Genomic DNA, 23,465 nt, shown 5'->3' with positions numbered 1-23,465 from the left:
TGGCGAATCATTGTATGAAAACTCAACTTGAGCTAACACACGATCCCATTTCTTGGGATTCTCACCCACAAGGCTTCTTGATATGTTTCTGAGACTCATGTTCAAAACATCAGTTTTCCCATCAAATTGTGGATGATAGGCTAAACTGAGTTCAAATTTATTCCACAACTCTTCCCTAAGGTCCTCAAAAAATGCCCTATGAACGTTATTTCCCTATCATAGATTATACTCTTTGGCAAGCCATGCAATCAGGCAATCTCATTGAAAAAAATGAGCCACATGTGTAGCATCACTAATCTTGTAACATGGGATAAAATGATCCATCTTTGTAAATTTGCCTATAACTACAAGTATGGAGTCCTTACCTCCCTTTGTCCTTGGTAAACCTAAAACAAATTCCATACTCACTGAGTCCCATGGTATGCTAGGAATGGGAAAAGGAGTATATAGTCCAGCATTTTGAATCCTCCATTTCGCATGTTGACAAACCCTGCAATTGATCACATATTTCTATACATTTATCCTAATATTTGGCCAAAAATAGAAGTGTTCTAGCTGCCCAAGTGTGTTGTCCACACCAAAATTCCTGACCAATCCTCTACTGTGATTTTCTTGTATCAAATTATCCCTCATTGAGAAACAAGGAACACATAATTGATTGTTCTTGAACAACAAACCATATTACAAAATAAACTCTCTCCATGGGCTATTATCTTTGCTCACAAGGTTTTTGCATGCTTCAAAGGCCTCTCAAAAATCAACATCATCCTCATACAAATCCTTTAAATAATCAAAGCCAAAAATCTGTACATGGAACTCCTGCATGATCAAACTCCTCCTGCTCGAAGCACTAGCTACCTTGTTCTCTTATCCATTCACATGTTTCATAACAATGGTGAAACTTTGTAGGAATTCCACCCACATGGCATGCTTATGGTTCAACTTGTGTTGCTACATTATATATTGTAATGTAGAATTACCAGAGAACAAAACCAACTCCCTGGGCATCAATTAATGTCTCCAATGCGTCAAATCTTGAATTACTGAATAAAATTCCTTGTCATAAGAGGATATTTTTTGTTTTGAATCATTCGACTTCTCACTTAAATATGCAACAACTTTACCTTCTTGACTCAATGTTGCTACATTGGTTGTTTCACTGGCATCACATATGACTTGGAAAATATGATTGAAGACAGGTAGCTTCAACATTGTTCTTTTAGTGATTTTCCACTTCAAAATATATAAACTTTTCTCTATTGCCATTATCCAATAAAATGGTTGTCTATCTTTCTTGATTATTTCAGAGATGGGTGAAAAAATACCATTGAAGTTCTTAATGAACTTCTGGTAGAATCTATCTAAGCCATGAAATCTCCAAACTTATAAATTGCTCTTAAGTGAAGGCTAACATACAATTTCTTCTATTTTCTTCAGATCCATTTTTAGCCCATCCTTTGAAATGAGAAAGCCTAAATATACCAACTCAAACTTCGTGAAATTACATTTCTTCAGATTAATCAATAGTTTCTCTTGTTGCAACCTTTCTACATGGGGGCTTCACTCAATGAACCTTTGACACCCCCAAGATCTAAAAAATTGAATTGGATCTTAGGGGAGAGGCCCCAAAAATCTGAAAAATTGCAATGCCAGAAAGAAAATGACAGAAAGGACAGTAAATGAAACCACAAAGGAACTTGAGACTTTTACTTTGGTAAGGTCTGGGTAAGGCTCTATTCTCTACCTCTTGGTTATTGGCAAATTGAATTGTTAGCTGCTATGAATAACAAATTAGGTCATTTTTTCAAAGCATTTGAAGCCACAAGAAGGGGAAAATTTACTTCCTTTGCAAGGATTTGTGTGAAAATGGATCTGTCTAGAGCTCTTCCGGATGAGGTAATCTTGGAAGTTTTTGATGAAGAATGGGTTCAAATAGTAGACTATGAGCACATTCCGTTCAGATGCCATAAATGCCATGAACATGGGCACCTATTCATAGATTTCCCTCTCAGCAAAGCAGAAAATAAGAGCAAACCTAACACAATGAAGGACACTGAAAGATTTCACAAAGTGGTAAATAAAGGAAGAGGAGGAAAAAGAGGACCAAAACAACATCAAAATGAAGGGCAAAAGGTTAGCCAGAACAAGTTCCAAGTCCCTCAAGAGGTTGAAGAGATTTCAAAAGAAGACCAAGTAATGGAAGGAAATCCTAAGGAAAAGGAGAAAGAATAGAACCATGAACAAACACAGGATATTGATAATCAGAAAGAGACTATGATGAGTGATGCAGAATTGGAGATGGATCAGGAAATGACCCAAAGTGAAATGGAACAAGAGGACCATGAGCTACAAGATATTCTTGACAAGGAACACCTAGATCTGGAAGGGTTCTTGATTCAGGGAACCACGAGAGGGGTAGATTCATTACCTCAAGAAGAGCTCAATAGAATACAACAGTTGTTTTTATGGAAAACACAAGCTAAGGAGTTGGAGAAAGGAAAAAACATGGAAAAGCAGGATAACAGAGGTGTGAAAACAATGAAAACAACTCCTGGATTAGCAACTAGAAATCCAGGAAAAAAAAGAGGTAGAAAAAAGAAGAATGAGCTCTTGATGGAGTGTGGAAAGCTAATGATAGATTCAGGTAAGATGAAAGATCTAGCCAGCTACTTTTTTACAAATCTTTAATAATGAAGTTCACATCTTGGAATATCAGGGGTCTTGGTAGTAAAAGAAAATAGAGATTGTTGAGTAATAGAATGAAACAAGCAATGCTGGATATAATCTTCATCCAAGAAACAAAATGTTCCATTCAAAAATTAAGACAAATTTACACCAAATGGCTCGGCAGATTTGAGTTTTTAGAAGTCAAAGCAGAGAATACAACAGGGGGCATACTCACTCTTTGGAACCCCCAAATAATTAGCATAATAGATGTTGAGGCATCTAGGAATTATCTATCTATAGTGATTAAGCCTGTAGGAGACATGAATACCTATCTAGTCACAAATGTCTATAGCCCACAAAGAATAAATGATAAACTTAGGTTTCTAGATTCACTGGTGAATCTTAGGGACAGACATGCAGGGATACCTTGGATCTTGAGAGGGGACTTCAACATGATCAAATATTTTTCGGAGAAAAAAGGAGGAACCAGAGCTCTAAGCAAGGACTCTAGCATTTCCAACCTTTACAAACAATATGAAACTAGTGGATACTGATATGAATAATGGCCTCTTTACTTGGAATAATAAAAGAGGAGGAGAGGCTCAGGTAGCCTCCATGTTAGACAGATTCATTATCTTAGAGGATCTTATGCTTCTAGATAAGGAAATAATAACAAAATTTCTCCCATTTAGAGGCTCAGACCACTGGTCGGTTCAACTGGAGATCACAGGCATAGGTACTCCCAGGAACAGACCTTTTAGATTTGAAAATATCTGGATTTCCCACCCAGAATTCATCAACAATATTAAAAGATGGTGGTTAGAAGATTTGCAGATTCAAGGAACGAGAATGTTCCTTCTACATAAAAGGCTAAAGCACATCAAGCTCAGGGTTAAAGATTAGAACAAGAATGATTTTGGCAACATTTTTGTGGATAAAAAATTTGTCGAAAATAAAATGCAAGAACTCAACCAAGCTTTGATCATGGAAGGCTTTGATAAAGTCGAAAGTGATCAGGTTGATAAACATCATCAAGAATGGGAGAATTTGTGTAAACAAGAGGAAATATTTTGGAAACAAAAGTCCAGGGTACAATGGCTAAAAGAAGGAGAACGTAACACTAAATTGTTTCATAGATCCACCATGGCTAATAAAGCTCATAACATAATCTCTTTGATCAAGGATGAGGATGGCGAACTTCATAGCTCCCAGGAGGACATAGAAGCTATGTTTGTTCAGCACATATGAGGCATAACTCAGGAAAACAATTCAAATAGAGAGCGGTTCATCAAGGACGTAACTAGACACATACCTAAACTAGTGTCTGGAGAGGACAATTTCAACCTTAATAAGTCAGTTACTGAAGAGGAGGTCAATGAGGTCCTCAAAGAAATGCAGAATGGCAAAGCACCAGGCTTAGATGGTGTCAATGTGGATTTTTTTAAAGCTTGCTAGAATATTGTTAAACAGGATATATTGAATGTAGTGGAGGATTCCAGGTTGAATAGAACTATTCTGAAAGCACTCAATACCTCCTTCATCTCCCTGATCCCTAAGTAGGACATAGCTCAAAATCCTGATAAGTATAGACCCATAGCTTTATGAAATGTGGTATACAAGATCATTTCCAAGGTAGTGGCTAATAGACTCAAACCTCTACTTCCTACTCTTACTTCAGAGGAACAATCCAGTTATGTGGAAGGCAGACAAATCCTAAATAACATCATCCAAGCTCATGAGGTGGTTCACTCGTTAACCAGCAAGAGGCAGGCTGGAATGATCATGCAACTAGACATAGCTAAGGCTTATGATAAGGTGAATTGGACCTACATCAAAAAAGTCCTAATTGCTTTTGGATTTGATCATAATTGGGTCAAATGGGTTATGGCCCTGGTGACTTCCTCTAACTTTTCAATATTGGTGAATGGCTCTCCCTCTGAGATTTTTATTCCTTCTAGAGGCCTCAGGCAGGGAGACTCGCTCTCTTCCTTTCTTTTCATCCTTATGATGGAAGGACTTGGTTGGTCTATCAAGCAGGCTAAAGCAATGGGTAAGATTAAAGGCCTACAAGTAATGGAGAATGGTTAGGCACTGAATCATCAACAATTTGTAGATGATACCATGTTACAGGGAATCCCCACAGTCAAAGAAGCTACAACATACAAAAAAATCCTGAATGACTTTGCCATGGCTACAGGTATGGAAGTTAATCTCTCCAAATCAAAAATCTTTTTCTTTAATACTAATATTGCTATTTAGAGAAATATCACCAGAATTCTAAGCTTTCAAAGGGGTTCCCTCCACTCAAAATATTTGGGAGTTCCCCTAATGGCTAAACCGATGCACAAGAGCATTTGGGAACCGTTGATCAACAAGATGCAGGACAAAGTTAGAAAACAGACCATCAGATCTTTAAATTTGGCAAGTAGGTTGGTTCTTACAAAGACGGTACTTCAATCAATCCCTGTTTTCATGTTATCAGCTCTCCCAGCTCCAAAATGAGTCCTACAACAATTCAGAAACATCCAAAGAGACTTTCTTTGGGGTAAGGAGGAGACAAGGAAGAAGTGGGCCTTAGTTTCTTGGGAAGAAATCTGTAGACCCAAGAACCACGGGGGCCTAGGTTTGGATGACCCAGATATTCTAAGCAATGTTTTAGGGGCCAAACTATGGTGGTGCTAGGTGCATGATCCAAAGGCTCAGTGGGCAAGAATCTAGAAAGAAAAGTATGCCAGCTCCTAGCAAACCTATGATCTCATCAAAATGTCTAGAAATATAAAGGGCTCTTACATCTGGAATAAAGCCTGGGAGAACAGAAGCCTAGTACAAAAACATAGTTTCTGGGAAATCAAAGAGGGAGATCTAGTGCTATTCTGGGAGGATAAATGGCAACAAGAACCTACACTATTAGAAGAGAAATTTTTGGGCCTTAAACACGAGTCAGACACCCAAGGTTCAGGATTTCTTGGATCACACTTATAATACAAGAAAGTAGAGAATATGGAGAAGCATTGACTGCAGAGAGGACAAGCCTTTGAAAACATAAGCATAGGCTCTTATGAGAATGTTGGAACAAAGGATGATCTTAGTAACAGGGGGGGCTAATATGGGGAAACAATAAAGAGGGTACCTTTAATCTTAAGGAAGTAAAGGATATTCTCCTTGAGCTAGATTCCCATGTTCCGGATAAGATATGGCAGAACCTATGGAAGCACCAAGGATGGATGAAGATCAAGCTATTCATGTGGCTAGTGCATCACAAGGAAATCTTGACGTGGGACAATATTAGGAAGAGAGGTGTTCTGGGGCCTTCTGGATGCCAACTCTGTGAAGCTCAAGAGGAGACTATGGAGCATATTCTCAATAGATGTATTTTCACCTCCTGGTTATGGGATTCATTCACTACCATTTTTCAACAAACCAACAGGGACAACGGGAGTATCATTAATACCCTAAATAATTGGAGAAGAAACTTTTTGGATTATGAAGTCCTTAGCTTGACTTGGGCCCTAACGCCAAGCTTCATTATACGGAATGGTTGGAAAGAAAGGAACAACAAAATATTCAAGGATTACAGGAATCCCCCACATCGACTGTTTGAGCTGATCTTGAAACAAATCAAGGAGACAGTTGGCACCAAAGTACGTAATCACCCTAAGAATTCTCCCTCAGTGGATGATTTAAGAATTCTTAGGCAACTAAATATGTTGGGGCTCTTTCCTCAAGGCCTAGATAGGAAAGTAATCACAATGGAAAGGGAGAAATATTTCTGGCATCCTCCCCCGAAAGGTTATTTGAAATACAACATTCATGATGCTTCGAAAGGAAACTCAGGAACTGCTAGATTTGGAGGAGTTTTGAGGGATGAAGAAGGTTGCATCATCTTTATCTTCCATTGCCACTTAGGTAGAGCCACCAATAACATGGTTGAATTAATGGCTTTGGAGTATTCTTAGAGTTTCTGAAGCAGGACAATTGCTCAAATGTCATCATAGAAGCAGACTATGAGTTGATTATTAACTTGGTGAAAAGAATTAGTTGTGGAACAATGTCAGAGAAAGTCTCAAAACACTGGAGGCTAATCTGGGTTTTCCAAAAGAATTTAGAGTCACCTTCAAGGACTTTGTACAGTAAGTTTCAACCATGTTCGAAGAAAGGCCAATAAACTGGCAGATATTCTAGCTAACTAGGGGGTGAGTTGTACAGAATGTAGGGTTTCGATGGAGTGGCAGAAGATGCCACAGAGTAGACTAAAAACTCTTCATTGCGAGCAAGCAGAAGAGGACAGGGAAGCACTTAGACACAAAGCCGAGGAGGCTGGTTCGAAATGATCAGATCTCATAACGGTTCACAATCAGCTGTCAGAATGTTCTGTAAAAGGAGGCAGGCCACTATCAGCCTCAGAAAACCCAGGTGTACAATCGATCGGATTTCTCAGATTCCTGAGATGGTGCACATTGAGAAGGATCTCAACTTTCCATGGCTTCAAGTCCAAGCATAGTAGCAAGAATGCAAAGGATGGAAAGCAAGTCTTTTCCAGTAGCCATAACTTCCCCTTTTCCAATTTTCGGGAGGCAAAATCGCTTCCTTGGTGGTTTTTGGCTAATCGCACCACTCGAAAGCGGGATATGGTTTCAGTGAATTGGAAGAGATGTCATTCAGCTTCCTACACGTGGCAGAGGGGTGGTACAAAATACTGCCCCCATTGCACACTATTGTTCGGTTATCTTGTCCCGTGCGATATTTCTCTCGGTCGTTGGATTTCGTGAAGAAAATCTATGGATAGGATTGATCGTGCAGATTGGTGGGGCTGGGATGGTAATCACTGATCATCTTTGCTGGGTGATTTCTTCCTCGGCTATTGGATTGCGCATGCAGATTGGATGGTTAGGATCAAAGATGCAAGTCAGTGGAGCAAGGCGAGGAAGATTCTAGGGTTTTTCTTTCGTAATTCTGACCACTTTGCACAAACTTTGTAGGTTTTCCAAGGGTTCAAAAGTAAATTTTGTAAGGTTGGGGGTCATGCCATAGGCAATTAGCATTTTAATTTTCCTGGATCCACGGTGTTGGGTGGATGTTTGTATATTATGTAAATTATTTTCTGGCTTAATGAAATAGAAGGAAAGACTCTTGCTTCAGCGAAAAAAAGAAACCACAAAGGAACTTTTTTTATTAAAAAAGATAATAACTATAAAATCTATATTGCGCTAGACAATCTGTCATTTTATAAAGAACATAGTTACCGATGAAACGGGAACTATTACCTCAAAATGGGTACTCGAGCCCAGAAATCCCAAAAAAGCATGAAAAAACAACCCAAAAATGAAATTTGTTTATGCCAGAACGATGTTTTTATTTGAGGGTAAATTTTCAACATTTTTTTAAATGGAAGTAAAAACCATTTTTTTTACATGGATGAAAAAAGCACCCTTATATATATATATATATATATATATATATATATATATATATATATATATATATATATATATATATATATATATATATTTTGGAATAACAAAAATGAAAATCGGGTTACAATTTTGACATTTATTAGCAATGGAGTTAAAGATAAAATATCTTGACTTTAAAAAACCTTGAAATTGTAATTGTTTTCGACCATAGCATTAAAGATAAAATATTATGACTTAAAAAAAATATTAAAATCTGGACAATTTTTCAACCATGCAAATAAAACCAAAGATTATGACTACAAAAAATCTCAAGTTTTCAAAATATTTCAAGCATGAAAAAGGAAAATATTTTATGACAAAAAACTTTCAAAATGAACACCCAAGAGTAATTTATTTTTTAAATGCAAAATATGTAGCAATTTTAAAATCTTAGCATAAGACAACTCGTTACATTGCAACAAAAATTTACAAATCAATCATCAAATTGACACGTGGTGTAGGTGAACTCGACCCATTGTAATGAAAACTTAAAGACCAACAATGAAATTGATACATTGTGGGGGCAGACTCGATTCATTATAACAAAAATTTTAAAATCAACTATCAAATTGCCCACAATGGAATCGGGTTGTTAGCGTAGAAAAAAAATGAAAATGAAAACCAAAATAAAAAAAATAAATGTATAAAGAAATAAAAATGAAAAATACAAAAGAAAAAAAAAAATCAGATATTGAAAAAAAAAACACAAAAAAAGAATACAAAAGATTTTTTTTTTAATATTTATAAAAAGAAAAAACAATGAAAAAAAATAAAAAGAAAGCAAATTTTAAATATTAAAAAAAAACATAAATAAAGGAAACACAAAAATAATAAAAAAGAAAAAGAAATTTAAATATTGAAAAAATAATAATACTAAAGAAAAAAATACTATAAAAAATTAAAAACATTAAAAAAAACACAAAATAATACAAAAACACCAAAAGTTCAAACATAGAAAAAAAAACAATAAAAAAAACATGTATTTCTTTTAAAAATAATAACAAGAAATAAAGCATAAAAAGAAACTTAAAAACATGACAAAAAAAAGGAAAGAAAGAGAGACAAAAAAAACTAAAAAAATTGTAAAAAATAACATAACTTTAACTTATAAATACAAAAAATTAGATAAAAGAAAAAAAGAAAAGAAAAAAAAAAGAAAAAAAACCACAATTTAACAAAAAAAAAAATTAACAAAATAAAAATGAAAACATTTTTTTAAAATAAAAAACATTTTATTTAAATACAAAACATTCTTTTAAATAAAAAATAATAATAATCTGTTTAACTCCATAAAGTGTACCATGGAGCGAGAAGTAGAGGGTTTCCATCCTTTCGTTGATGTCCTCATTTCAAGGAAAGCTGATGGATCTTTCTCCCATCAAGTGTATAAAAAAAAGACTCATAGTGAGAAGTATCTTCATGCGAGTTCCTATCATTTTCTCGCTCAGAAGTTAGGTGTTCTTAGCACGTTAATCACTAGTGCTCTAAGGATTTATGATGAAGACCACCTTTCTAAAGAAAGGTCCCATCTCCTTAATGTTTTTGTCCAGAATGTTTATAGTAGGCAGCAGGGTGTTAAAGCTTTCCTCAAAGCAAGTAAGGGTCCTAAGGTTAAAATAAACACTTTTGATCATTTTTCAGGAGTTCACCTCCCCTTCATCCAAGGGACGACATACAAGATTGCAAGAATTCTAAAGAAGCATAATGTTTCCTCAACCTTTAGACCACTCAACACCATTAGAAGCTCCCTAAAACCTGTTAAAGACCCTCTGAACCCTATGGATATGAAATTTTTTTATATCATCCCATGTTCTTGTGGAACCTCATAAATTGGCGAAAAGGGATGATCTATTAACCAAAGGATTAAGGAACACATTGTTGATATCAAGTACAGGAGAACCAAATCTTCAACTTTGGTGAAACATGTAAAGAAGACCAAGCATCATATATGCATTGAGGAGGCTAGGATTATCACAAAGATTTGTCATTTTCATCACTGCAAGTTTAGGGAAGCCATTAAAATTGAGAGGTCTTCCATTAATATTAATAGAGATGGCGGCTAGAAAATTAGTACCTGTTGGATTCTCACCCTCTCTTCTTAGTTTTTCTTTGTCATTATCTGAGATTTTTATCCCATTTCTTGTTTGTTTTACGTTCTAATCCTTTTTTTCCATAGAAAATTTTAGGGGTGAATGTTCGCCCTTTGGCAAAATTAAGGGGTTTTAAATTTTTAGTGGGCGAATATTTTGTATCATAGTAAATTTTTACAAATCACCTCAAATAGCCCACCTTATTTTAAGGGAGAGGGTAAAAAAGGTAAATTTAGCCCTTGAAATTAGGAGTTACAACCTTCCATTCGCCCATTTTCAAGAATAGGTTTTATTTAAGTGAATCCATTCGCCCATTTTCAAGAATAGGTTTTATTTATGTGAATCCTATGGGCCAAATACCATATATATAAAAGAGGTATAGTAAATTAATAAAAATATAAATAAATGAGAGGTGTGGTAAATAAATAAAACATTTTTTCTATTTACTCCATAAGTCACCTTATATACATGCAAGGGTGTAAACAAATAAAAATATAAGTAAAGTGGAGGTATGGTAAATAAATAAAACGTCTTTTTATACTTACTCAAAAGGTATGGTAAATACATAAAAATATAAATAAACTAGACGTATGGTAAATAAATAAAACCTCTTTTTATATTTAGTCCATAACCCTCGTTCTATTTATGAAGGCCCAAGAAAGAGGTTTTATTTAAGTGAATCCTATGGGCCAAATACCATATTTGTAAAAGAGGTATGGTAAATTAATAAAAATATAAATAAACAAGAGGTATGGTAAACAAATAAAACATTTTTTTATATTTACGAACACTCAAAAAATTTGTTATATTTAGGTGAAACCTATGGGCAAAATACTATGGGACAAATACCATGGACTAGATTGTTATTAATACCATGCAAAAAACCATTATTAACCCTAATATTAGAATTAATAAAAATAAAAATAGCACATGGTATTGACGCATGGTATCCACCAAAATGGCACATGGTATTGACCCATGGTATCCACCAAAATGGCACATGGTATTGACCCATGGTATTCATGTGGAATGTAGCCTATTTAAATGGGGGAATTAAACTACCATAGATCCATCTTTACTCTGGATCTACTAACCTCCGAGAGGTATCAAATATCGTGATATGCAAACTAGCATAGAGTGAAAAAATATTTGATCCTCTTGGGGCTTGGTGGATCAAGAGTAAAAATGGATGTTGTAATTTAATGTATGTTAAACATTTTAGCTTGGTTAAAATAAAAAATAAAATAAAAATCAACTATTAATTTTATTAATTTTTATAAATTACTAATAGTAATTTTTAAGCTCCAGGTTTATGATAACCCATGGTATTGACCCAGGGTAATAGCATGGTATTCATTTGAGCATAGACTATTTAAAGGGGAAATTCTATCATCTTAGATCCATCTTAATTCTGGGTCTACCAAGTGCTCAGAGGGATAAATAGATTTCATCCCCCTAAGAGTGGTAGATGTGGAGTTAAGATGGATATAGGTTGGTTTTTATGATAATGAAGATATTAAATAGACTTAAGAAATGATATTGTAAAAACATCTTAACGTGAATGGTTAAAGCATAGACACTGGACAAGTATATTTGTATACTTCTATTTTAAACTGAAATAAATCCAGGGCTAAAAGGAATGGATTGATTGCACTAGTCATCCTTCTATAACTTTTCAACATATGCTGGAGTAAATAGATTGTAATTTGGGTAATTTTTCTAGCTGCAAACAGGAACATACTTGTGTATTGGCAGGGTGGTTACGAGGCCCCTAGAAGTGATGAATTTGAATTTTTCTTGGTTTTATATATAGTATTAGGTTTTTTCTCAGGCTTTCTGTGAATGACATGGGTGAATTTTATCCTACACCCACTAGGTTATCAATATGTAATTTCGGTAATTTTGATTTCAAAAGATATTTTAAAGAAATGAAATGATTTCATTTGTGTATTCAATAAACACAATATTCTAATGGAATTCTGCATTTGTGGTTTACCTATACAGATTCCATGGAGAAGTGTTAGTGGTGTGACATCAATTGTCCTCAAGCAGAGGCTTTAGTTTTACTCTTTTCTGGAAGCAAATACTTTCTTCCAACATTTTTGAGTTCCATGAAAAATTTGAAAGTCCTAATAGTATTCAATTATGGGTTCAAGAGAGACATAGTATTCAATTATGGGTTAAAGAGATCCACACTGAATGATCTATTAACCTTATCTTCAATTAGTTTTAGCTATTCACTTGGAGAGCCTGCATGTGCCCCCACTTCAAGAGCATAGTAAATTCATGTAGGACTTAGAGAAGCTATCTTTAAGCTTTTAGTGAAGATTGAAAAAATGTCTGGGTTCAATAACACCCAGTCGAGCATTAAGCTTCCAATAATGCTAGATTTTAACCTGGAGCACTTTTGTGATTTGGAGGAGATGCCCCTTCGTATTTGTGACACATCTTCAGTTGTGAATTGGACTATTACTAACTGTCATTTCCTTTGAAAGTTACCTGATGACTTGGGGAACCTCAACTCTTTAAGAATGTTAAGGAAGGAAAGAAAGTACATTATGCTAAGTTCTCTTATGCTTTTCAAGTTTTTCTTGGATATCTACAACATTTCAGGTAGGAAAGTACATTCTATTAATGAAAATTTATCTTGATAGAAAGGCCCAATTTCAAATTCTAATGCTTTCAAAAAAACATTGTATAACTGTAATGTTTCTAAAAGGAAAGCATATTTTTCAATTTAAGTATCATGATCCCATATTCCAACTTATTTTTCAGTAACCCATTAGGCTTTGTATCTTTGAATAAATCCATGTCTTTTGATAAGATCCTCTTCCAAATTAGAATGCAGTTTCCTTTTGGAAATAACCACATACAATGTCTTGATTTTGTTATTGAGAAAATAGAGGTTGTGAAACAAGCTTGTGCCATACAAGGACTTGATTCATTGATTATGTATCAATTATGGCTCTTGTTGTAACAATGTCTTGATTTTGTTGCTTGAAAATAGAGGTTATGCATTACTATTTCACAGAATTTCTTACAATCTTTCCATAAGTATTGATTTGTAATCTCAGTCACTGAGGGATGATAGTAATGAAAAAGGTAATATTCCATGGTTTGAATTTCCCCTCTTACTAGATATTTAAATATATCACCACAATTTAACTGTTAGTTGAAGGAATTGTATTTGATTTGTAAACAATTCATTGCTTGATTTATAGATTTTGATTTTTTCCCTTTTTGATTTTTTTCTCGGATTTGGTATGAGATATCTTCAAAGATTTGGGTTCCCTAGTTTCCCCACCATAGCTATGAGGTTCAGATGCTATCATTAAATATTCTCGAAGCATTACAACTTTTCCAGTAAGTGTGCTTTGAAACATTGTTGTTGCTTTTCCATGGTGTTAATGCAAATAAGCACTACAACTAGTGCCATTATTTAGATTAAGTGCCGAAATATAGGTGGTCTTGTAAGGATGGAGTGATTGTTTTCTAGCTACTAAGGCCATATGCATTTTTATCTCTTATGTTGTCTTGAGATATTCAAATTCAGAATAAGAATTGAGGTCTCATTTCCACTATAGATTGCAGTCAGTTTCTTGAACATAATATATAGTAGATTATCTTTTACTAATCAGCTGTGGATGTGATCCCTCACAGGAAAGGAAATTGAAAGTGACTTTGATTTCACATTGATTTTTCAAAACATCCACACAGGAAAGGAGATTCAAAGTGATACTGATTTCACACTGATTTGTCAAAATGGAGGCAAGAGAAAAGGAAACTTTGTATTCAACAATGCTATTAATTTCATATGTACATGCACAGACATATTAGTAGAAAATATTGAAGGGTTGCCTAAGTAATATTTTACCTTCCACTACATTCCTTACAGCTTGTAAATAAATAACTTGGAAGAATTCATTACACTACTTGTTATTCTTTAGTAATCAGTGGTTAAGATTTTGATATTGAACTGGCTAAGATTTTTCTTCCTTCTGTGAAATTGTGTGTTCTATAATGCTTCTTTTCCATTCACTATGTATAGCATATAAAGTGTGTTTAATGGAGTAGGAAGATTGGAAAGTCTTGTGATCCTTGAAATATGTTACAAGGCAGAAACCCAACGAGGCAGGGTAGGTGCATCCCCACAAAGTGGTCACAAATACCAAAGTTGGTATCGGCTAGTGCCTTGAGCTAGAAAATTTCCTTTAGCTTTGTATGAAAAATGAATTTGGAGAGGATTCTAATATTATCTTTATAAGATTTATATTAGTTAAGATTGATGAATAAAATTCATGAGACATGAGCTAGGATGTCCTTGCAAGGTGTTTGTTGATTATTGGAAGTTATGATGACCATTATGTCAGGCTAGGTGGTCGCACTCCCTTAATCGTGAGCACAATTGTGATCAAGATGGAAGACTTCATAGTCTAGATTGATTGTTTAGCAGTGATAGTTAGTGGGCTCATTCACAAAAGCTTCTATTTCACTAATCCTTTTTATAGAGTTGTTAGATTCAATTTCTAAAGGTTTTAATTACACTATAGAGTTGAGTTCTGAGAGAGTTGTGGTTCACAGTGTTAAGTATAGCAGATATGACACTTGAATGAAGGCAAGCATAGTAGAGGTATCAGACTCTGTTATAAGCTTACTTGCATATTATAAGGGGCTTGGTTGGCTTTTTTATAATTTATAAACAAGTTCCATGTCGTGGAAATGTGAAAAAAAAAACAGTGATCTTGCTACCATGTGGCTCTTGTCATATATGGTTTTATACTTTTTCAAAAGATTCTCTAAATGTTCACAATGCTAAGATTCACTAGGACTTTACAAAGTTTTATTATTTAGTGAAAGATTCACCAAGATCTTACAAGATTTTATAATTGTGTAAAATATTTGCCATGCCTGGTGAGAGATTCGCCAAAAAATTATATATACATATTATATTATTGATAAAATCGCCTTCCATTTTTCCTATATACCATGGAGATTCGCCAATTTATTATATTTATAAATTTGGGGGGTTCTTAAATTTTACCCTGTTTTTTCATTCTTCCTTTTATTTATTTTTCATTAGGTAGAGAGGATTACCCTCTCTATTTATTTTATTTATTAATTTTTTATTAGTAATATTATTTACATATATGGATATAGAAATTAGGTAGAGAGGAATACCCTCTCTATTTTCTATTTATTTATTTGTTTATTTAGGTAGAGAGGAACACCCTCCCTATTTATTTTAGTAATTAATTTTTATTAGTATTATTACTTATTTATATTATTAATATTATTATGATTAAGAACCATTTTATTCCTACTTTATACCAAATTAATAATTTTTTATGATCCTTGATTTTTTCCAAGTTGGATTGAGTGATTAAAAAAGATAATAATAACAATAATAATAATAATAATAATCGAATAAATAAAAGAATAAGTAAGTAAATGAATAAATAAATAAATAAATATTATTAAGTAATAAAAAATTATTTAAACAATTTAAAATATTCCTTTTTCCTCCCATGGTCAAATATAGCTATTTAAATGAATTAGTAAATAAATAAATTAAATATTAATAATATATATATATATATATATATATATATATATATATATATATATATATATATATATATATATATATATATATATATATATATAAACCATATAATTTCCCTTTTACTCCCTTAGTCAAATATAGCCAATGTCTTCTAACTGTTAGGATGACCTGTCTCTTCATCTTGTCCTAAAGATGAACCACAGTGGTTAGTTCAAAATGCGTCGATCAAATATTTTCAATGTGATTTATTCTGAAAATTTACTTATATTAACATGTTATGGATCACAAAAGCTTGAATTCGAATAAGAAAATGGAACAATTAAGAAAATAAAAATTAAAAATTAAAAAAGAAAAGAAAAACAATTAAAAACATTAAAATAAAAAATATAAAAAAAATAAAAATCAAAAATCAAAATAAAACAATAAATAACTCTTAAAAAAAATAGAAATCTAAATTTGAAAAATAAAAAATAAAAATAAAAATAAAAATTAATAAAAAAACTTAATAAAAATAAAAAATAAAAAAAATAAAAATTAATAAAAAAAAATTTGGCCACCCCCAGGCGGGTTTCGCTGTGGGCATGGGCAGGGAGATGGGATGCATGCAACCACCTCTTGTGTCTTTATGCCACCCCCGATTTAGCCTTAGGTGGTTTTGGCTGGAATTTAAAGCTAGCTTAGGAAGTCTATGATCATCTATGTTATTGAGTTTGTGCTTATACAACAGAAACCTAATCATAGCTAGGCTCTCAATAGGTGAAGGACCTGCTTCTATAAGCAGAATAGGATAGGGTGTATTACTTTTAATTTTCAGGTTATGAGTTATAAAACGCTTATGGATTTGCTCAATCTTTCTCCATGATTCTCTGGAGATGCTGCAACCCCAAACCTCACAGCCATATGAGATAACATGAGTGACTAAAGTTTCAAAAAGGAACTTCTTTTTATCCCACATTACAAGGTTTGTTGTTTTACAATTATTTTCAAGACCAGAATAAGGTTTCCACCCCCATTAATCCTTTTCCTAATGCTATTTTTATTTTTTATTTTTCTTAATATTCAATTTTTTTCTTTAAATTTTATGATTTTTGAAATATTTTCCATTTTTTATTTATTTTTTATTTTTTACAATTTAATTTTGTTTAATTTTTACATTTTTATGGGTGTTTTTTTAGTTATATATATATATATATATATATATATATATATATATATATATATATATATATATATATATATATATATATATATATTTTTCTTTGAGTTTTTTTGGTCATGTTTTCTATTTTTATCTTTACGTTTTATTACCAACATGAAAATCATAAACATTTTAAAAAAATATCCACACTTAATACATTAGAAAATTTAAAGTGTAAAAAATAAGCCCTCTAAATAAAAAGGGTTGATGATGCATCAACTCTTTTCAAAATCAACATGAAAATCACAAACATTTAAAAAATGTGTTCATACTTGGTATATAAAAAACAAATTAAAGTGTTAAATCTAAGACTTTTGTGATCCATAATTTAGAAAGTAGTCTTCTGGATTAATCATAGTGTAAGAATTGGGTCAATGTTTCGAACCAGCTAATGTGGTTCATCCTCAGGATGAACCACATTAGCTGGTTTGAAATGTCGACCGAATCCTTACACTATGATTAACCTGGAAGACTATTTTCTAAAAAATTTAAAGTGTAAAAAATAAACTCTTTAAAAAAATGTGTTGATGCTCAATCAACACTTTTCAAAATCAAGATGAAAATCTCTAACATTTAAAAAAAAATGTTCATACTTGATACATAAGAAAATTTAAAGTGCTAAAAATATGCTAAAAAAAGTGTATTGTGGCATCACCACTTTTCAAAATCGGGTGATTTTTTGCTACCTCAAAAAAAAGGGTACCAGTTCATTTTCTCGTTTGATTGGTAACTAGGTTAAAATGCAACTTATTACTTATAACTCTTTTTTGTTACAATACCACAGATGAATACCATGGGTGAATGAATACCATAGGTGGATGTTGCAATACCATGGATGAATGAATACCATGGGTGTATGCCACTTACAATACCATAATGGATAAATACCATGGGTGGATGCCACTTACAATACCATCGGCAGATGAATAGTATGGGTGGATGAATACCATGGATTGATGCCATTTTCTATTCGGATCATTCCTCCCTCCTTGAAAAGAAATGGTCCCCATTCCGTGAAGTTCCCTCCCCCAAAACCTTTGTTGAATATGAAGAGCCGTTGAAGAAGGGTTTTATGTGGTTAACCCATTACCATGAATAATGAAGATTCAATGATAGAGATACCCTGTAATGCTTGTGATCAACTGTGATACTGATAATGTGAAGTCTAGCAAATGGACTTCGATGAAGCATGGGCTTGTGGATGACCCATAACCATGATGAATAAATATCCAATGATAGAAATACCCTGTAATGCTTGTGACCAACTATGATACTGACAGTGTGTGACCTAGCAAATGTTCTTCGATGAAGTGTGGGTTTGTGGATGACCCATAACCATGACAAACGAAGATTCGATGATATAGATACCCTATAATGGTGGTGGCCAACTTTAATACTAACAATGTGCGGCCTAGCAAATGGACATCGATGACAAGGATTTTGTGCGGTTGACCCATAACCGTGATGTTGATTGTTGATGAAGTAGCAGGTGCCTACATAGCCTAGGGTGAGAGGGCACATCTCCAAAGAACCCAAACTAGATGCTGCTATGCTGAAACTGATGAATGTGAAGCAGGTGCCTACTAAAACGGGGAGGGAGGACACGTCTCCAAAGGAAACGTGCTCCGAATGTTGCTCTAGATTTCAAATTGATAGAACTCGGTCAATATAACTTAGAATCTTTATTATAACTTGTTTTTAGAAACATAATGACCATTCTGCATCTTCTCATGTGCTGGAAATCCTTATCTGGACATTCTGAATTTGCACTGCAACTGTTTCTTCATCACAAATGTTCTGAAAAAATAGTTGATTTTAGATCAGTGATATCTCCCACACCCGAACTCCGATTCAACCCTTTTTTTTTGAAATTGGGTGATTTTTAAAGAGGAGATTAGATATGCTTTGAAATTCTACACAAAAACTGCAAAAATGATAGAAGATCCGTCGTCCATGAATTGTTGTCAGAAAAATTTCTACAACATAGCTGATTTTAAATCAACGATATCTCCCTCATTTGGACTCCGATTTGACCAATTTGTTTTATAATAGGTCCAAAATAGGATTTTGAATCTTTAAATCAAAACCTAAAAGCATGAAGAACATGTTTTTATAGAAAAATAATAATAATTTTCCTTTTCTTTCGCTTTTTACATAAATTACATAAAGGTACAACTTATGAAGACCTAAACTAGTTACATTCTCCAAAAAGATAAATTTTAAATCTCTAACTATTTTAAAAAACAAAACTCTTAAATCTCAATTATATGATAGTCTCCCAATACAACTACATTAAAAACATTTAACAATATAATATTATATATAACCTCAACACAAAAATAAAGTTAAATAAAATTACAACTAATATAAATGATCAAAAAATAAAAAAAGTAATACCTTCTTATATATAATATTTTCCTTAGTATAAATTTAAATTAATTTTTGTCTTGTAAAGGGATGATAGGGTGGTTGGTAAAAGAGGATGCTATTCTCTCCACCCAATTTCAAATCTCATACTGAATCACAAATGCTTGATATGTTGAATATACTCTTAATTTTATATTGACAACTTAAAGCTCACCTAAATTACTAACAAATTACTAATTCACCATGATTTGAGATACATTACAAATTGTGTAACCATTTCTTCATTAATACAAAATAATATTAATTATTTTCAACTCCCCCCTTTAATGGAGAAAGGATTATCCTGAACTCCTAGCATCCCTCTAAACAATTCAAACTTTACACGCCCAAGAGGCTTAGTAAACATATCAGCCATGTTATCACAAGTTTTACAATATTCAACAGATATCTCTTTTGACTGTTGTTTCTCTCGATGAAGGAGAGCTACAGTGCTCTACTTTTTTCTGCTCCATGCTATGACCCTGGATCCAATGCTGAATGCGTAACTTATGATAGATCTTCGATCATCCAAGTTACCTACCCAATCGAAATCTAAAAAACCTGCTAGAATAACATCAGAAGTGTCAGTGTACAAAATGCCATAATTACTAGTACCACTAAGATACCTCAACACACTTTTTGTTGCAACCCAGTGACTTTCGAGTGGTTTTGACATGAACTGGCTCAACACATTAACAGAATATGCCAAATCTAGTCTAGTTGTAGTCAGATATATCAAAATGCGAACTAGCTATCTGTACATGGTTGCATCCACCTCTTTAGTACCGTCGTCACTGCTCAACTTTAAGTTCTGCTATAATGGTGTTGCTATTGATCTGCACTGCTCCATTCTGAGCCTTTCCAGCAAGCTTCTGGCATACTTCCCTTGAGTAAGAAAGGTTTGTCTAGAGTCTTTCCATACCTCCAATCCTAAGAAATAATGAAGGTTTCCGAGGTCTTTCCATCTCATACACTTGTGACATCTGATTTCTTTGATAAGATTGTTAGCATTCCCTGTTATGATCATATCATCTACATACAAAGAAATCAAAATAATTTGCCTCTATTTATTAAACTTGGTATACAGATTTGGATCATTCAAGCTCCTATGAAAGCCATGCTGCACAAAAAATGAGTCAGTTTTCTCATACCACAACCTGGGTGCCTATTTTAAACCATAAAGTACCTTTTTCAATTTACACACAAGATGTTCCTGCCCCTTTCTCACAAAACGTTCAGGTTGTACTAAATAAATTTCTTCCTTCAAGTCACCATTTGGAAATGCAGACTTAACATCTAGCTGGTGTAACTACCATTTGTGTTTTGTTCCTAAGGAAACTAGCATTCTAATGGTGTTTAATTTGGCTACAAGAGCAAAGGTGTCATCGAAATCTATTCCCTCTTGTTGTGAGTAACCCTTTGCTACCAGTCTAGCTTTAAGTTTCTATACTCCCATCTGCATTTATTTTTGGTTTATACAGCCATTTGCATCCTATGGGGGTTTTACCTTCAGACAATTCAACCAAATCCCAAGTATGGTTTCTGTTTATTGATTCTATTTCCTCATACATTACAGCGCTCCATGCATCAGATTTACTTGCTTCCTCATAATTTGCAGGTTCTAAAATGTTTAAAAACTTTGACATTAATGCATATTCTTTCAATTTAGAAGGTAATCGAGTATTCCTACTTGATCTCCTTGGTAGGGGACTTACCTCAAATCTCTCTATTTCAGCCTTTTCTGGGCTTACATTATTGATTACATTTCCTGTTACTTCTTCTTCTTGTTTCTGCTCCTGCTCTTCATCTTCCTCACTGTTTTCTTCCATTAGCAATGGAATGTGCCAATCACTGTTAGAGTCATCCTTTCCTTCTTTAACCTGTTCTAGTTCTAACATTGTAAAGTCCCTAGGATTCCCAAGATTAAAAGGACCAACATGTTCGTCGTCCATAAGTCGCATAAGGCCTTCAACCAGATCAGAAATGAACTGGAAGCTCCTTGTCTGTTTCCCATTTCCATAGACTGTCAAAAGCTCCTTGCGCAAAGCCTAAGCAACAAAATTACTTGCAACCCGACCATCATCACGGCACATTCGCGGAACATATGTATTGAAAATTCAAGCAATCTGAACCTCAACATTTTCTCTCCTGTGATAATCCATAGTCAAAGTTTCGGTTGTTCTCTTACCCTCATCATAGCAACTATGGACTCCGATGGGATTAACATTGCCCCAGTAAGCTTCAGTTTCAGGCTGTTTAAGAGGATCTCCATAAACCTCACTAGTACTTGTAAGCAAAAAATGTGCCCCAACACACTTGGCAAGTCTGGATATGTTCAAGATTCCCACATCATTAGTTTTGATAGTCTTCACAGAATTGTGTTTGTAATGCATAGGGGAAGCGGGCAAGCCAAATGGTAGATCTGATCAACCTCCAACAATAAGGGTTCCACAACATCATGCTTATCCGTTCAAACCTCGGATTGCCAAAATGATGCAAAACATTCTCCTTCCTTCCTGTGAATAAATTGTCGACAACAATAACACTGTCGCCTCTTGCCATGAGCCTGTCAAGTAGATGACTGCCAAAAAAGCCAGTTCCACCCGTCACGACAACTTGCAGGGACTTTCTCTTCAAACCTAAGGGCACTTTAACCCTTGAATTCACCATCGAACCCGAATGATACTGAGCAAACCGAGAAAGAGGAGTCTCATAAACAACCTGATGAGGTTTTTCGGGCACAAACCTTCCATTTTCATTAGCATTAGAAGCCAAAAAAATAGGCTGAAGGATAAAAAAATTCGATACGATGGTGATTCCTATCAAAATAAACAGCAGCCACTGCTCCCTGAGCAAATAGTCTACTGGCCTGATAATAGACCACGCCTTTTCTGGCTTAAGAGAGTACTCATCATTGTTATTCATATTGGACTGATAAAATTTCTGATCCTCTGATGAATAAGTCTTCAATGAGCCACCACCGGGCAAGTCCGATCTGCTGCCACCAAATAGATCAGGAACTCTAATGTGCCACCACCGGGCAAGTCCGATCTGCTGCCACCAAACAGATCATGAACTCTAATGTGCCACCACCGGGCAAATCCGATCTGCTACCACCGAACAGATTAGGAACTCCAATGCGCCACCACCCGGCAAGTCCGATCTGCTGCCACTGAACAAACCAAGAACTCCAATGCGCCATCACCGGGCAAGTCCGATCTGCTGCCACCGAACAGATTAGGAACTCCAATGCGCCACCACCGAGCAAATCCGATCTGCTACCATCGAACAGATCAGAAACTCCAATGTGCCACCACCGGGCAAATCCGATATGCTGCCACCGAGTAGATCAGGAACTCCAATGTGCCACCACCGGGCAACTCCGATCTGCTGCCACCGAGTAGATCAGGAACTCCAATGCGCCACCACCAGGCAACTCCGATCTGCTACCACCGAGTAGATCAGGAAATTCAATGCACCACCACCGGGCAAGTCCGATCTGCTGCCACAGAGTAGATCAGGAACTTCAATGCACCACCACCTGGCAACTCCGATCTGCTGCCACTGAAAAGATCTAAAATTTCAAAGTGCCACCACCGGGCAAGGCCGATCTGCAAAAAATTGTAGATCTTCCAAAGAGAAAGAGGTTGGCGCTACTCGACGGTGAAATACCCGCGCTGAAAAAAAAATCGACTCACGAAATTGCCACGATTAAGGCTTTTTTTTTTGCGCCAATGGCAATTTCTGGCGCGCTGGCGCGATTATCACTCTCAAAATAGCGCCAAATGGCACAACTGTTCCTTAATAAATAGCGCCAACCCTTTCTTCCACTCAAAAATGGTGCAACTGTTCATGACAAAACCACGCCAACCCTATTTTCCGCTCAAAGATGATCAGTCATCTGAGACCTGTCTTCAGGTGTTACTGCAGTCCACCTGATTCTACAAATGCTTCTGTACACTCCACCGCCACTACAGTTATGTAATCAATGATGCATCCTAAAAAAATTAAGGCTATCCCTACTCTGTGCTCCGATACCAAGCTAAAAATCAGACTTGAATTGAAAAAGAAGGAGTTACAGCTCACAG

The 23,465-nt window shown here is 34.6% G+C and overlaps 1 pseudogene; it reads right to left on the bottom strand.

The window, feature by feature from the left end:
* Positions 1-22,302, bottom strand: part of LOC149209464 (UDP-glucuronic acid decarboxylase 2-like) — a 34,534-nt pseudogene extending 12,232 nt beyond the window's left edge.
* Between the last annotated feature and the right edge of the window lie 1,163 nt (positions 22,303-23,465).

Source organism: Pinus tabuliformis, chromosome 1_2 (assembly GCF_031772625.1).
Source record: "Pinus tabuliformis cultivar Carrire ecotype Pingquan chromosome 1_2, CPIR1, whole genome shotgun sequence".
Taxonomy (NCBI): domain Eukaryota; kingdom Viridiplantae; phylum Streptophyta; class Pinopsida; order Pinales; family Pinaceae; genus Pinus; species Pinus tabuliformis.
This window is presented reverse-complemented; position numbering and strand designations above follow the sequence as displayed.